Source organism: Hemitrygon akajei, chromosome 6, assembly GCF_048418815.1.
Source record: "Hemitrygon akajei chromosome 6, sHemAka1.3, whole genome shotgun sequence".
In the NCBI taxonomy this organism is placed as follows: domain Eukaryota; kingdom Metazoa; phylum Chordata; class Chondrichthyes; order Myliobatiformes; family Dasyatidae; genus Hemitrygon; species Hemitrygon akajei.
In genome coordinates, this window is record NC_133129.1 from 171,410,688 (window position 1) to 171,428,658 (window position 17,971).

The window sequence follows — 17,971 nt, forward strand, 5'->3', positions numbered from 1 at the left end:
AAGTTGCTTCCCCCAGGCAGTTAATCTGATCAACCATTCAAGTTAGCCCCCATCAACCCCTTTATCACCACGTTGCATGGAAACACCTTAACCACTTTTAATCATGCTGCTTACATTGTGAACACAGTTCTGTGCCAAAGCCTTTGGCACAGGTAGATATATATATAAACAACTAGGGTGCCTAAGACTTTTGCACAGTACTGTAGTAATTTTATGTGTTTCACTGAACTGCTGCCGCAAAAAAACACAAATTTCATGACAGGTGAGTGATGATAAATCTGATTCTGAGGTGGGTCTCTGTTGTGGACTGAGAGTGGGAAGGGGGTAGGGAAAGGGGAATCATGGTTGTGTGAAGGGGAAGGGAAGGGGGGCAGCGGGAAGCACACAAAGAGACATTCTTTAATGATCAATAAACCAATTGTTTGGAACCAAATTACCTTGCCTGGTGTCTCAGAGCTGGTGTGTTTCTGCACCTGTGCCATCCCCCACACCTGGTACACCTTCTCTTCCACCTGTCCCACACCCATCCCATAGTGCTCCATCCTCACCATTCCCAACATCAATTGCTCCCAACAGATTTGCAAACTCGCTCTCCACTCCACAATGACAAATATAGGGCTGTATAAAAGTCTTAGGCACCCTAGCTCTATATACGTGCCCAGGATTTTGGCACATGCTGGTATTTCTGCATGTATGTACTGTTTATTCCATACCCATATATTAATCTCTAATGTTATTTCTCACATAATTCTTTATAATTGTTGAGTGTTTCTGTTCTTTGTTGCATAATGCAGCAACACGCCATAACAGAGTTCTAATACATGTAAATATGTATAGCAAATATAGTTAATCCTTAATTCTTGCCACATATCAGCCCATGCACGAAAGTTGCGCAAGTCTTGCTCCATGCAGGAATGGGCCACTTCATAAGCTGAAGAATTGCAAATGGCACTGAACATTGTGAGATCATCAATAAACACGGCCACCTCTGATCTTATGCTGGAAAGAAGGTCATCAAGGAAGCAGCTGAGCACTGATGTAACAGCTAAAGCTGTAGTGAGGAAGGGAGTATTTTATTTCAAGCCCCAATTAGCAGGAAGGAGTCATGATCAGATTTTACCCAGTAAGCTATTCCACTCTGTCTTCATTACTATTTTGCACCGTTTTACAAGACCACCAATTAACCTCACCAAGGTAACACTCTTTCAAACAGCACTTGAGCCATCCTGTACCCACTGAGAATAAAACTGACAATTCACTGCAAACTTGGTGAACGCATCACGCCGACGATTCTGGGTAAGGGTTAAGAGCTCTCAACTTTTCAAAAGTGCTTTGCAAATAATGAATCAAGTTGGATTTAAACTTCGGTTTCAGGAAAACAAGTTGTGCGTCAGACCTGCTGCTCCACCCAACCTCACTTTGTATGCACACTTCCACATCTAGCTGTTTGATGTTGCATTTATCAAAGCCAAGGGTTCAAACAACAACAAAACAGCACAATGTTTTATCCACTAGATTTCCAATTATATATCACTCAAGAAATATAATTCATTGAAACAAATCTCTCAAGGAATAATTGCACCAGCTGCACATCTGATGGTGAAAATGTAGATGCATTAACCTTCACTAATAATTTCTTGTGCCCTTGGATCCACATTTACTGAAGTGCTCAACAGAGCAGATGGGGCCGCTTTGCTGCTAATATTACAATTGTGGAGGTCCTGTCATTTACGGTCAAAATTATCTTGTAATACCACAGGCACCATGGCATAAAATGAATATTCCTCTGCAATAAACACTACATCAAATCCGAAGGTGTGGGACCAGTACCACAGAAATGTAAGATATGTTTGTGTTCCTGAAGCAGCACAACTTGGTATGAAAAACACAATGGACTATGTGCGTGAGATAAAGAATGGATGCAAATGCAGAATGTGAAACTGAGAAAGGTGCAGACAAAATGGAAATTTTCCACAAATGGTGCATGAAATGGAGCACTTCCAGGTGCTCCCTCTTAACAGACCAACAGAAACCAAACTCGGCCGCCAAGAGTGCTTAAAGAATAGCCAAGAATAACATTCAGAATTTTCGTTTCGTGAAAGGGAATATGTTCTTCTGCTCATACTTACTGGAGCACCTTTGTAGCTGGTGTTTGTGAACTTGGGGTCATAGAGTCTCTGAAGTAACTTAAAATTTGTCAGATTTTTATGTACCTCTCAGTCAAACGCTGTAATAAAGATCTTGTGATTTAATGCTAAAAATCTAATTCTGCTCTTCCAAGGGACATTCAAGCAGGTGAATGCCAGCACTCCTTAATTAAAGTTGCATTAATGTAGAAGAAAGGTAAAGAACGTCATTACATATTTCAAATTAAGTGTGTTAGTCTTGGCTCAGTGGGAGGCTTGCCTCAATCAAATAGTTTAAGTTTTAGAGACTCGAACGCCTATAACCAAGCTGTGCGGCAATCTTATGATGATACAGTGAACGGAGGTCCAATCTGTTCTCTCAGGTGGCTATAAACATTTATGTGCAGCGTTTAAAGAGGTGCATTAAAAACCCTCTACAAAAATAAGCCATAATTAAGGACCTTCACCATCCAGGACATGCCCTCATCTCATTGCTACCAGCAGGGAGGTAGTACAGGAGCCTGAAGGCACACAAATCAACATTTTAAGAACAGCTACTTCCCCTCCGTCACCAGATTTCTGAACGGACCATGAATACGATCTCACTTTTTGCACTACTTATATTTTAATATAGTTCTTATTGTAACTTATAGTATTTTTATGCTACCACAAAATAACAAATTCATGTGATATTTCTGATAATAATTCTGAATCCATGTTTTACCATTGATGTTTAAACCTTTACTGTGCACAAATTGACTGTTTATATTCATCACAATGCATCACTGACCTCAATTTAACAACACACAAGGCAGTGGCATATGTTGGGACATCATAACAAATGCAGTTTTCCCCTCAACTCTTGCCTTTCTGACATAACACTTATTTTTTCTATTTACTGGAATATAATAATCATCTACAGTATTCATTCTTTTCCAAGCAGCAGAGTGGGAACACTTTTGTCACGCAGACTACAACAGTGTGAAGTGGTGGCTCACAACCACCATCTCAAGGGCAATTAGGAACGAGTAGCAAATGCTGGGCTGCCAGTGAAACCTACCTCCTGTATACAATGAGGAACAGGTACAGCAGAAATAGCAGCATAGACTGGTTGGGCAGAATGGCCTGTTCAAATATTACATATCATGCTACATTTTTTTTGTATATATGTGAGCACCTGCTCTACACACTAAATGTTGGGCCAGCAGCATGGTAAATCAATGCTTATGGTAGCAAAGATCACCGATCGGGGTTCAATTCCCACTACTCTTTGTAAGGAGTTCTCCCCGTGACTGTGTGGGTTTCCTCCGGGTGCTCCAGTTTCTTCCCACATTCCAAAGAAGTGCAGGCTGTGAGTTGTGAGTATGATATGTTGGTGCAGGAAGCATGGGGACACTTGCAGGCTGGCCCCACCACAATCCCTGGACCAAGTTGGTCGTTGATGCAATTAACACAGTTCACTGTGTGTTCTGATATTTCAACGCACATGTGACAAGTAAAGCTAATCTTTCAAGTTTAAAACATGCTTAAGTTGGAAATAGTTCGGAAAATGCATAGCTCGAGTGGTTGATGGTTGGGTTGAGTTGTTCTCTGATCTTGGCAATCCATTTACAAACGTTTCATCACCAAATGAGGAGACACCATCAGAACTCAGTTCGTTTGCGGTGAACCCTCCGAAGGCTTGGCCTTTATACATTTATCAATCAGTTGATTGGGCCAAACATTTACAGAACCAACGACAAGTGAACAGTGCACTGTATGGTAACAAAACATTTGCAAATGGATTGCCAAGTAGGAGAACATTTCAACCCAAACAAATTTATGTGTCCAATTTACTGTATTATAATAATGATCTACAGTGTTCACTCTTCTCTAAACAGCAGACTGGGAGCATTTTCACCACACAGATTGCCACAGTGCTACTGTATTTTAATCTCTCCAGGTTTTTACCCTGTCACTTTATTTCATTTTCTCCCTCATCCAACTGTATGCACGTCACAAAACTTGTTCAATCAATTCTCGTGAGGATAGTCAATCTGAAGCATTAATTGTGTTTCAATCTCCACAGATGCTGACCAAGTTGCTGGATATTTCAGTTTTCGATAATGCATCACTGTCAAATTGCTCCAATTAACTGGAAATTAAATTAGTCAAGTAAAAGAATACCTGGGGAACAATACAATGCCAGGAACTGAGTTACAAAAGACTTTTAATAAATGATACACAGCAAGCTAGTAAACAAGATTATAGATTATAGTGCATGATATTGACTGTAATATCCTGGTATTGATTAGGTTGTTTAATGGACTTAGGGGCAGAAATAAATAGGTAATTTTCAGGCTGAGAGACTCTGGATGCTGAAGTTATTGTCAGGATCAATTCTGAGGCCCAAATAGTGCAAAGATTTGGATGAGGGAATCAATATGAAGTGTGGAGTGTAAAATGAATGCAGAGAACTTCAGGGAAATATAGACAAGTTACATGAAGGACAGGGATATGTCAAAAATAATAGAGCGTAGAAATCACGTGGCCATTTACTTTGGTGGAAAAAAAGCAAAAATGGGACTATTTTTTAAATGTTGAGTGAATGAGAGATATTGTTACACAGAAGCCCAGGATATCACAAATCGCTGGAAGTAATAACAAGCAATTGGAAAGGCAAATGGTATGTTGGACTTCATTGAAAGATAGTTTGAATGCAAGAAACTATCTTGCTTCAATTATAAAAGGCCCATGTGAGATTTTCCTTGGAGTATTGTTGAGGTTTAGTTTTCCTCTGTCTGCAGGTGCAGCTCAATTTGCTGGGAATGTCTCAGTCTTGTTACTGACTGGGACAAGAAATACAATTACGATACTCTCAAACAACAATTAACCCATTTGACCAGTTCTCACCTTACCAAAGGTACTCCCTTTACTCTGCCTCTCTCTCAACTCTTTTCTGCAACTTAACTTTTCTTTCCTCACAGATGTTCTCCAACCTGTAATTTTAACACTGTCAAGTGCTAAAGTAAAAAAGTAGAAGTTTTCTACTGTCAAGATGAAGCCACACTCAGGTTGGAGGAACAACACCTTATATACCGGCTGGGTAGCCTCCAACTTGATGGCATGAATGTCGACTTCTCTAACTTCCGTTAATGCCCCTCCTCCCCTTCTTACCCCATCCCTGATATATTTAGCTTTTTTCCCCCCTCCTGGTTTTTTTTCTCTCTTTCTGCCTGTTCTCCAACTCCCTCTGGTGCTCCCCTCCCCCTTTCTTTCTCCCTAGGCCTCCCGTCCCATGATCCTTTCCCTTCTCTAGCTCTGTACCCTTTTGCCAATCACCTTTCCAGCTCTCAGCTTCACCCCACCCCCTCCAGTCTTCTCCTATCATTTTGAATTTTCCCCTCCCCCTCCTACTTTCAAATCTCTTACTTTCAGTTAGTCCTGACGAAGGGTCTCAGCCCGAAACATCAACAGCGCTTCTCCCTATAGATGCTGCCTGGCCTGCTGTGTTCCACCAGCATTTTGTGTGTTGCTTGAATTTCCAGCATCTGCAGATTTCCTTGTGTTTGCATTTTAACACTGTTTCTCTTTTTAGAGATGCTGCCTGACCTGCTATGTTTCCAGCATGTCTGTTTTTATGTCAGACTTTCAGCAGCTGCATTTTATTTTATTTCATTTACTGGGAATGTGGCTTTGAAGAAGGATAGAGTAAGTACAGCTATGTTTAACGAATCTATTTTTTGGATAATGGGGGCTTGTCGTGAAAAGAAAAAAAGTGAATGTAGCTTATGCTCTCTTTAGTTTAGAAGAATGAGAAGGTTTTTAGCTGAAACATAAATTTATGAGGGTTGGTAGGATTGGTGTGAATCAATGTTTCCCTTGGTTGGGGTATGAAGAACCAGGTGTTGCAGTCTTAGAGTAAGGAGTTGGCTCTTCAGGATGGAGTTGTCTTCACAGGGTGAGTACCGAATCTTTGGAATTATTTATTCATGTGGCAAAACTCTGTCACTGAATATATTCAATGCAGATTTTTAGATATTATGGAGCTTGGTAAATAAGATAGTTAGGTATGAGAGAATAACTTGCAAAGCAACTTGGGAATAAAATGAGAAGGAATGCGACTGATGGGATTACTCTGCTGAAAAACAGAATTATCTCAGTAAGTCAAACAGTCATAAGCGTCATAATAATAATATTTAATATCATTTTATATTTAAATAATTCAAATTTTAACATTATTTTATTTAATATTTATATTATTTAATTATAGTGTTATATCATTAATTTTATAATGCTATTTAATAATAACTTAACATTTTAAATACAATTTAATATTTAATACTAAAATAATAATAATAATCACAGCAATAATAAATGTGTTATATGGGGTTAGTTTAAGGACGTGGTGCTAAGGAAAAAGATCAGCTGTGGTAGTTTGCAATGGGTTTCAAAGGACCGGCCATAGTTCTACTTCTGATGTTTTCATGTACTGACAGCTATCCATCATCAAGGCCATTTACTCATACCTCTGCTTCATGAATCACGGGCTATTCCTGTTATCTTATTCTCCACAAAGCTGAATCTATATCCATTTTCATTATTACTCTAATTACTTGCCAAACTCCATTTGTTCCCAGGCCCAGAATACCAACTCTTCGTGCCATCTCACCATTCCTTATTTCTCGTTCCCTATTCCATCCCAGCTTTCATCTACATCCATCACTAGGGCTGCGTTCACCCTAATCACTAGAACTTTTTTGTGAACACCTTATGCTGCTGCTTTTCCCTGCCCATCAATAAAACTTCCTTTGCAGTCCATCTTTTTGATAAACTTTTCTAATCATCTTACAAATAGTTCCTAAAATTACCTTGACAGTCTAATTAAGTTCTATCTTAAAAATTTATCACCCTGGATCTTGTAATGAATATTTTCCAAATAGATACCAGTTAATTGAAGTATGTACTGAATGTATCCATTGTTAATATCTTTTCAGTGAAAACCACAGGCATAACTGTGTAGACATTGCATAGTACCATTTTATTTTTTTTCCTCAATACATCAACATAATAATTCAGAAAGTTTTGTTAAATAATCAGAGGAAGCATGTTGTGGATGACCATTCTTAACTCTGGTCAAGACTACCTCATGCACAATTTCTCCTTTTATGAAGTCATGCTGATTTTGCTTGATTAGATATGAATTTTCAAACGTGTTGCTGTTCCTTCCTTTAAAATTGACTCTAACCTTTTCACAGCTGTAAACGTTAGGGTGACTGGCCTCTTACCTCGTCCACCCACCACCTCCCTCCTAACTCTTTGAACAGACTCTCATATTGGGGGACTTCTGATCCTTTGGCACATCCACCATCATTTCAGTTACTTTTTCTGTGATCGTTGGGTATAAGTCACCCAGGCCAAGGCTTTACCAACCTTTAGCCACATTTGTTTGTTGATTACCAATTCCCTGGAGATGACGATGGCATTTAACTCCTCCCAGGATTATCTGTATGTATAAGATAGTCATAACATTTTGTATTACAAAAGTATCCCTAACATTTTAAAAATGTGCCCTGCATCCCACCATCTTTAAAAGTGACCTATCACCAACCAAATTTCCTTTATCCATCATCAGCTCCCAGATGGTGTTCATCTTTCTTGAACCCATTTAAATCTCTCCGGTCAGATTTCTGTCCCTGCAATGTCCACTCACCCCTGTGCTGGCTGAATTGTGCTGCTCTGTACCAGTATTCATGCCTTAATAGTTCCAGTTGAAAATTAACATCCACATTTTGATTGGCTTCCATGGACTCATCCTTCCCAGATGCTAAAGACCTTCACCCAACCTTATGTTCCTCCAATTCCACCTTCTTGTCCTTTCTTTCTCCCCTTGCATCACAAATGGGTGACGTTGTTCAGTTGCCAAGGCTGATACATCTCATACTCCCTCTATAAGGCAACATAGTAGTGTACCGCTATAACAGCACCAGCGATTACTGACAGGAGTTCAATTCCCACTGCTGTCTGTAAGGAGTTTCTACGTTCTCCCCATGATCGCATGGATTTCCGTCCACATTCCAAAGATGTACAGTTAGGGTTAGTGAGCTGTGGGCATGCCACGTTGGCACCGGCAGTGTGGCAACTCTTGTGCTGGTCGTTACAAGAAGCAACGCCTTTCAATGTCCGTACAAATAAAGCTGATCTTTATCTTTATCTTTAAATGGGCCGTGGACGTTTCGAAGACCTTCAGTCCGGTTCAATGTACAACTTCAATCTGAACTTTTTCTGCCTTCATTTGTTCCAGCTATTCAAAAACGACAATAAATATGTGACAACCAAGAAGTACTCATTACAACTTACATAGAGTACCTGTAAGTGAAAGGAATTACACTATGATGTCTTTTAATGAATCGTCCATTCACCAAACTGCCTCACCAGGCAGAAAGATTAACCATGGTTTTTTTCCTCAGACTGCTAGCTGCTATGTGAGATTCACAACTGTGAAACTTGTATGCAGACAAGGAAACAATAAATTAGCCAAGAAAAACTCAAGGCAGCAACCTGACCTTACTCACTTGTGTAAGTGAGCCGTCCAAATCAACAAACGGCCCAACTTTGATTCCTAGATAGTGCTTATTTAGCTGATCTCAGCCAGGATCAGAACAGAGCAGGCTTTAGCTAATGTTAGCACACCTGGAGTATGAAAGAGGAAAATCATGCATCGTTCAGAATCTCATTTTTTAAAAAAAATACATTTACTTGATGTAGAGTCAGAATTCATTGCTCCTCTTGAAATGCTCCCCAATTGAAAGGTTTTCTTATTCATTTAAGGAGCAGCCATATTGGCGAGCTGTGGAGGCATATAAATGCCAGAACATTTAAGGGTGGGAGATTTCCTTCCACAATAGGCACGAATTAAACAGGGAGTCGTGATGATCAACTGCGATAGAGATGGTGAGATTTGATAGATATCTCCAGACCAATAGTCTTGTTTTTATTATGCCAATCCACATTATGCTGACAAACCCCATCTGATATGGAGGGAAATTTGCTGGATTAAAGTCAGTGGATGACACGATGGGCTTAGATGTCATTCCAAGTATCACAGAACTTATTGCCAAGTCTTGGGTAAAGTGCCAACAAATAACTGCTTCTATAGTAGAACTATACTCTTACCTGCAGTCAGGAAGAAAATGGAGAAGGGAGAAAGTTGTCAATAAAAAGAACTCCCATTAAAATGTAGTATTGAGTATGAATACTTAACTCTAATGGGAGACATCGTTATATCTCATTTCAAATTGATTAATTGGCTATGTAAAATGACAGGAATTCATAATACATGCATAACTTGGTCAAAATTACTGTTCGTATTGTGTTCATTTATTATATTGAGAATGTGAGTTTAGAGTCCTTGACAGTGAGTCCATAGGTTATGGAATTAGTTCGGTGTTCAGGTGAGTGGAGTTATCACTGCCGGTTCAGGAGCATGATGGGCTGTTCCTGAACCTGGTGGGTTGGGACCAAAGGCTCCTATACCTCCTTTCCAATTGCAGCACTGAGAGCAAATGTTGGGGTTCTTAACAATGGATGCTTTATTCGTGTGGCAGTGTTCCTTATAGATGTGGTCAGTGCTGGGGAGGGCTTGTCCTGTGATGAAATGGGCTGTACCCACTACTTTTGTAAGCTTTTCCGTTCTTGGGCATTGGTGTTTCCACACCAGGCCTTGACAACCAGTCAGGATACTCTCCACGGTGCATTAACAGGGGTTTGTTAACATTTTAGATGACTGGCCAAATCTGCGCCAACTTCTAAGAAAGTAGAAACACAACTGTGTCTTCTTTGTAATGGCACTTAAATGCTGGTCCCAGGACAGGCCCTCAAAAATGATAATGTCAAGGAATTTCAAGTTACTGAGAATCTCCACTTACATTTTTCCTGTTTTTACCTGTCTTGAAAAACACTTTAAAACATTTATGGGGTAATTTGCTTTAAACTGGATTTCCAAAAATGAGGACTTCTGTAAGCCGGGTGTCCTGTAATTGCAAATTTATTTCTCATTTTGATAGTCAGTTTACATGAGCCTCCAGGGCAAGGGTTCTCAACCTGGGCTCCACAGACTCCTGGATGAATGGTAAGGGTCCGTGGCATTAAAAAGGTTGAGAACCCCTGCTCTTGAGTTAATGCAGCTCTGCTTAATACTTGGCTTCACAATAAATACCTGGTTCCCTACTTCTTGGTCTGTGAGCTACAAGATACCACAGCACTACACCAAAGTTGCAAGTTCTCGTCACCCTGGAAAATTCTCCCTTCCTCAAATAATCTGAGTTAAAGCAAGCAAACTCATCTGTAGCAAAGCAATGCCTACACTTCTGCTGATTATGCCCAAAAGATCAGAAGGTTCTGCAAATTCTAACCTAGGCCTTTGAAATTACAACAAACTAACAGAATACTTTGCCATGCAAATCAATGCTTGTGTCATGTCAATGCTTCATACAAACAGTAGATCTAATCCCAAATGCCTGCATTGTTCCCCTATCACCATATCCTTCTTCCCATCTAATATACCCTTAAATGTTGACAGGTCTCTCTACCAGTTACTAATTCTGACAATGCATTCCACAGTTTCGTATCCCTCTGATCTCTGCCTTAAATTATTTATATCTAATCTTTTAATTAGATCCACAAGAGAATTTGCAACCGCAAATCTTTTAGCATGTCATGAAGTGAATATTCCGTAATGCTTCAGGGGATTTTTCCTTCCAAGCACACAGTTCCCTAAAAACTTCAAAACCATGAAGGATTAGAACATTCACCAGTCTACCCCAATTTGCAGAACAAATAATACTAATACTAAGCATTTCACCAACCACAACTGAAGAAAGCCCTAAAAATATAATTTAAATTCATCCAACCTTCAAAAAGAGGGCTTGAAACAAAACAAAATAAACTTTTAAAGTCAGGTTGGACCAAAAATAAAGAATTAAGTGCAATTTACTTGCCGTATTCATTTACATATATTAGGAGTTTGCTGCGGCATGTTGGCGTGACATGCAACAAAAACCAACAATTATAAGAATGAAGAAATGTATAAAATAAACTTAGAGGTTAAAGTATGGATAGGGAATAAAATGTGCATGAATACATTAATACGAGCACATATTTACAACGTAAAGAGCATAATAAAAAGTGGTTTAAAGTGTTTGCAGTGTAATTCAGTGACTGAGGTCATGGATAGAGGGGGTGGGGGTGACTAACTGGAGTGGTTGACCAGATTAACTGCCAAGAGGAAGAAGCCCTATAGCATTTTACGGAAGGGATCTTTTAGAAAAGGCAGTTTGCCTGGCGGGTGGAATCCACAATGATTTTTCCTGCTTGCTTCTTTGTCCTGTCCACGTACAAGTCCTGCAGTTACAGTAGACTGCAGTTAACGATAGTGGAATTGTTAATGTCATGGCTTAAAAATCACTCATAATTAAAAGTTCTAATGAAGTCTGGATCTGTACAAGATATAATGGAGGATCATTATGAGCTATTAATAATTAAAATCTGCATAAAATATTAAATTAAACACTGATATTGTACATACTTACAGTTGTTTCTTTGTAAATGCATTTAAAGCAGCTCCTAGATTGAAAATTGGACAAGTAGGTTGTCTTATAAGGACATTTTCAACAGTCTAGACTTGTATCCACTAGGATTTAGAAAAGTGAGAGAGAACTTGATTAAAACTTGCAAGATCTCAAGAGGTTTATATGGAGTAGATATGGAAAGAGTGATTTGGGAAAGGCTAGAATGAGGGTTCACTGTTAAAAATAAAGGTAATGCCCTGGTAAAGGTTTCACTGCTAACATAATGGTCTTTCTGTAGAAGCAGTGTTTGGGTTATGGTTAGAGATAATGGGTGCTTTGGAATGTTGAGCCATCTAATCAGGAGCGGGTTCTTTTTGTTTGCCTGACGCAGTGTGAGCTGGGGTGTTTTGTTTGGTGGGAGATGAAGAGAGAAGACACTGGAGAGAACCGGTTGTAGGATTCGACCCAGTGGGGGTCCGTGATTCAATGAAGCAAGGTGTGGAGATCGACTGAGGATCAGTGAAATATAACTTTTGTAAGAGATGAGCTCCAACTTGTGCATATTTGAATGTTTAATTATAGTGGGCCCTTTTTGTTTTTTCTTTCTTTTCTTTACTAACCCTTTAGTTAAGTTAACATTCCCAAAAATAATTACTTTAATCCAGTGCAGTGTGCTGTCTGTTATTTCCTGGCACCGAGTAGCAAATTACGGAGCATTCGCAAATGGGGTTTGGGGTGGGAGAGTCGCCCCAATCTCATGGATTTGGTGGGACCGGAGCGTGTATTCCCTAGACCTACGCAGCTCAAGGAAACTGGGGTTTCATAAAGAAACAGCCACTTGAGATACAGATATGGCACTTCTTTTCCTCACACTGGTAATGAGACTTTGGAATTCTCTTCCACAAAGAGTGATGGAAGGAAAAACTTTGCATATTTTAAGGCAAGGTTAGATAGATTTCACCTCAGTATAAGGAAGGGGCCAATTCTCACTGCCATTTCTCTGCTCAATTTCCATCTGCTCTCCTCCATCCCACATATGTGGAGTTAATTTACCATTGTAAATTGTCTCTAATGTGTATGTAGGTAGGACCTGGGAGTTGATGGAATTGTGTCGTGCGTGGTGGGGGAGCTACACACATGCGCACTGGGCAGAAAGAACGGAACTAAAACCCTGCATCCCGGAAACAATCTCTCAACAGTATTTGTGTATGTATTTTTCTTTTTTTTTCGGGATCTGCTGGGAAAGTCTCAAAGATCGACCAGTCGATCATGATCGACGGGTTGGCGACCACTCGTGTTTAGTATACAATAGTCTATTTATTTATTTAGCAGAACAGCATGGAATAGGCCCTTCTAGCCCTTCGAGAAACGCCGCCACAGCAACCCCCAACAAACCAAATTAACCCTAACCTAATCATGAGACAATTTACAATGACCTATTAACCTATGTGGTAGGTCCTTGGACTGTGGGAGAAAACCAGAGGACCAGGGGAAAATCAATGCCTTCCACAGGGAGGACATGTAGAAACTTTTTACAGAACAGAGCCAGAATTGAACTCTGAATTGTGGAACACCGTTAGCTGTAACTGTGTCACGCTAACCACTACACCACCATGGCACCACAGTTTAACAGGGAATTCAAGTAAAAATTGCCATTTGATGGTTAGTATGGATTCAATGGACTGAAGTTCCTGTTTCTCAATGGAGATCAGTACTAAATTTGGACAGAAAATAGGAGCTGGAGTTTAATCTAGATAATTGGGAGGTGATACATTTTTGGAGATGAAATGCCAGAGGAAAGTGTACAGAAAATGGCAGATCCCTTCGGATCTTAAGGGTACAAGTTCAGAGCTCTCAGAAGGTGGCAACATGAATGGATAGTGTGTTATAGAGGCTTACAGCATGCCTACTGTGTGCAGGCAGATGGATTAGCTAACTGGCATGATGGTTGGCAAGGGCATGATTGAGCGAAGGGCCTTTCCCTGTGTCGTAATGTTCTGTTTTTAAATGTGGAGTTGAGGTTACAATCAGATTGATCATTATCTCACAGAATGACTGAGCAGATTTGAGGGGCTAATGGTCTATTCTGGCTCCTAATCTCTATATTTCCATATGCATTGGAAATATAATGGGCACAAACAACCAATATCTGTTACACTTTCCAACTCAACACAATAATAAGGAAACAGGAATCAGGAATCATGTTAAAGGTCAATCTGTTAAAGTAATGAATCAGTTAAATATATAGAAAAATATCAGTTTTCAGACCCTTCCTATCCACTACGTGCCTCTCATCACACAGTGAAGATCACGTCAACTTTGCCTCTGGTTGGGTGAAATCTAGCACAAACAAGAGAAAGTCTGCAGAAGCTGGAAATCGGAGCAACACACACAAAATGCTGGAGGAAATTGCCATTGCTTTTCAGGTAACAACATTTTAGTCACTGGATGCAAGTGGTTGAGAAGGACCCAGAAATGCTTTTCAACAAATATCTCTCAATTTAAAATTGGCAATTGACCAATTTAATGAAGAGTCAAATCCAGCCAATAATAACTGCAAATTTTATACAGCGACTTTGTATCACAATATGCTTCACTTCTTGCATTAAAATTGCTGTATATTTTTGTTGATGCTTTCAGCCATTTGCCAAGCATTTGCAAGCAAGAATCTTTTTCCACTCAGGGAGAAAGTAAAGGAGCCTGAAGACCCATACTCAACATTTTAAGAACAGCTTCTCCCCTTCTGCCATCTGATTTCTGAACTATCCATAAAACAATGAACACTACCTCACCAGCACTATTTATTTGTTTATTGGCACCCATTGTGATTTTTATGAATACCCTGCCATAAAACAGCACATTTCAAGACATGCAGTCTACCAGTGATAATACAGCAGATTTGGATTCTGATTCTATTTACATCCTTCAGAAAAATCGCGAGATTTATCATCTTTGATGTCATAGTCAGTTACAACTAGAATCGAGCGTGCAACCTCTGGACTGCTGGTCACATGCCAACAAGAATCGACTTCATTCGCCATATACATTTACATGTATTAGAAATTTGCTGTGCTGTGTTGGCACAACATGCAACTGAAAACAACAATCAACAAATGGCGTTTCCAATACCAAGACACTTCTTCAGAAGAAGGGTCCTAAAGAAGGGTCTCAGCATAGAACGTCAACTGTTTGTTCATTTCCATAGATGCTGTCTGACCTGGTGAGTTCCTCCAACATTTTGTGTGTGTTGCTTTGGATCTCAAGTATCTACAGAATCTCTTGTGTATAACATTTCAAACAATTAAATAAAACATAAAATTCAAGGTTAAAGTACGGATGTGGAATAAAGTTTACAATTTTACAATGTGAAGAGTATTATAAAACGTGATTTAAAGTGCTTACAGTACAATGAAGTGACTGTGGTAATTAACAGAAGATGTGGGGGTGGGGCTAGCTAGAATGGTTGATCAGATTAACTGCCTGGTGTGAATTTTTTTTATTTTAATAGCCCTATAGCACTTTTCAGATCCTTTGGAAAAGGTAGTTTGCAGGACAGGTAATGTCCACACAAATATCATCACAAGTCGCCATTACCTGATCAATTCAAACTTGCTCAATGACCAATTTTTTAAAACTTTGATCATAACATGCAAATTACCACAGCTGATAACCGATATCTTCAGATCCCAAGCCTTTAACAATTATTAAGAACCGTAGAATTAATTGAATTTCAAATTATTTCAAATATAATTAAAAGCTGACCATAAGGTAATTTTACTCTCTTTCAGAGGATTATAGATGGAAGACAAATTCATTTGATATCTGAGGTAATGTCAAATGGGCTCATTATCAATAGTGACCCTGAAAGCTGATTAAAAAAATCTCTGCATAATCGTTACCAAATACTGACCAGTATATCTTTAATGATTCTTTTTAGAAATTCAAGCAGGGTCCTCATGTTCCTAAATTATCCAGCTAGTGACTCCTATCTTCAGGACTATGTAGGATTAACATTTAAATGAACAGCAGCAGGGTAGGATAAAGAGATCAGCAAAACACGAGAGTTGAGAAGAATGTATTGCCAACACTGTTGCTGGAAGCTACAGAAGGTCAATAAAAATGTATGATAAATCACATTAATAGTTTGAAATAAAATGTAAAATTTAGCTAAGCTTTAAATCTAGCCCAGTCTCTGATGAACTGTCCTGCACAATTTATGATGTCAACCAATGTAAGATGTGCTTTGTGGCTGTCTGGGGCATGATTGTAAACTCTTGGCCTGTAGCTTAATGGATAAAAGTAAAGATTGGAAGTTAAGCACTACACTGAATCACATTCCTTTGTTTTTCTCATCAACATTATACCTGACACTTCTAAGTGTTTTGGGAAAAAGAAGTGTAATTGAAGTTTTAAGTGATGTGAAAGGGACCAAACACTCACACAATCTGTTGCCACATTCCAACATTACTCAAGTGTGATGAAGCAATCTTTTTCAAAGGCTTTTGAAGGAGTAACAATGAAAATAGTGAGCAAAACCTTATATTCTGTCTGGGTAGCCTCCAACATCGATTTCTTGAACATCCATGAACATCGATTTCTTGAACTTCCAGTAATTGCCCCTCTCCCTCCTTTATCATTCCCCATTTCTGTTTCCCTCACACATCTTTCCTTCTTACCTGCCCATCACCTTCCTCTTGTGCTCTTCCCCCTTCCCTTTCTTCCATGGTCTTCTGTCCTCTCTGATCAGTTTCCCCCTTCTCCAGCCTTTTTATTTTTTCACAAATCAACTCCCAGCTCTTCACCTCACCCCTCCTCCCCTCCCAGTTTCGCCAATCATCTGCCACCTTGTACTTCTTCCTCCCCTCACCCAACCTTCTTATTCTGACTTCTTCCCCCTTCTTTCCAGTCCTAACCAAGGATCTCGGCCCAAAATGTTGACTGTTTACTCTTTTTCATAGGTGCTACCTGACCTGCTGAGTTCCTCCAGCACTTTGTGTGTGTTACAATGAAAATAAACACTTCTTGTCTGAGAATGCTTGGCCGAAAGCATCAACAAAAAAATCAATGCAAAAGTGAAGCTGTAAAAAATTGTTGCTGCATAAAATTTGCAATTATTATTGACTGGACTTGATTAGAGACTCTTCACCAAATGGTTTGATTGCCAATTTTAAATCTGAGATTGAGAGATACTTGTTGAAATTAATTTCTGGGTCCATCTCAATCATTTGCATCCAGTGACAAAAGTGCTACTGCCCAAACAGCAATGGCGATTTCATCCAGCCCACAGGCACAGTTGATGTGAGTCCAAAAAGCCATACTCTGCTGAGTAGGCCCACAGGGGAAAAGGTCTTGTTGTTCATTGCATTCGAAAGTGGAGTTCCATATATTACCATACTCCAGTACACCGGCTCCATCGCTGCACGACCTCCGCATCCCACCAACGAGGACATCTTCTCAAGGTGGTGCCTCAAGAAGACAGCATCCATCATTCAGCACTCATCCTACCATCAGCGAGGAGCTACAGGAGCCTGAAGACTCGCACAAATCATTCCAGGAACAACTTCTTTCCCTCTGCCACGAACACTACCTCACTCTTCCCCTTTTGCACTATTTTAATTTTTTTTATTGCACTATACTGCTGGCACAAAACAACAAATTTCAGGACTAATATCAGTGACAATAAACTTGATCCTGATTTTTACTGTGCATGTTACTGCGGACAACTTTCTAATCCTTTGCATAATCCAAATGCACACTGAATTGCAGAATGACTGATTTATATTTGTCAAAGGGCCCATGTGAACGCTAAATGATTTTCATTTCTCTCTCTAGATTCTTACAATTGCTTCAGGTAGACCATTTTAGGATGTGGGAGCCACTGTTCATCCTTTAAAACACTATAAATACAGAAATCATCCACAATTAAAATATTTGAAGTTAAAACTACTTAATGAAGTGTGCTCAGTAATATTTTGTGACTTCTATTTCTGCACCAGAAACAGCCCAAATAATGCAAACTATAAATGAATTCCTCTGTTTCACTTTTCTTAGGAGATGGCTAACTATCAAATCTAGGGTTAATGCAAGCGAATATTTTCAGCAAAGTTTCAATACACATATATTAATTTTTTAAGTACAGTCAGAAAAGTAAAGAACGGTATGCTTGGAGTCATCTCCTTCAAGCCGCACTGCGTTGCTCTGAGTGATAAATCATCCCACCATTTTCCCTTGCAACCAAGAGAAATAGGTTTCTTCGCATTTAAGTGGTTCTGAACAGTGATATCTTGAAATCTTCAA

General features: G+C 39.4%; 1 protein-coding gene across 1 annotated transcript in view; it reads right to left on the bottom strand.

Annotated features, from left to right (window-relative positions):
* nav2a (neuron navigator 2a) overlaps positions 1-17,971 on the bottom strand; it is a 982,776-nt gene that overhangs the window by 598,169 nt on the left and 366,636 nt on the right. The window lies entirely within an intron of this gene.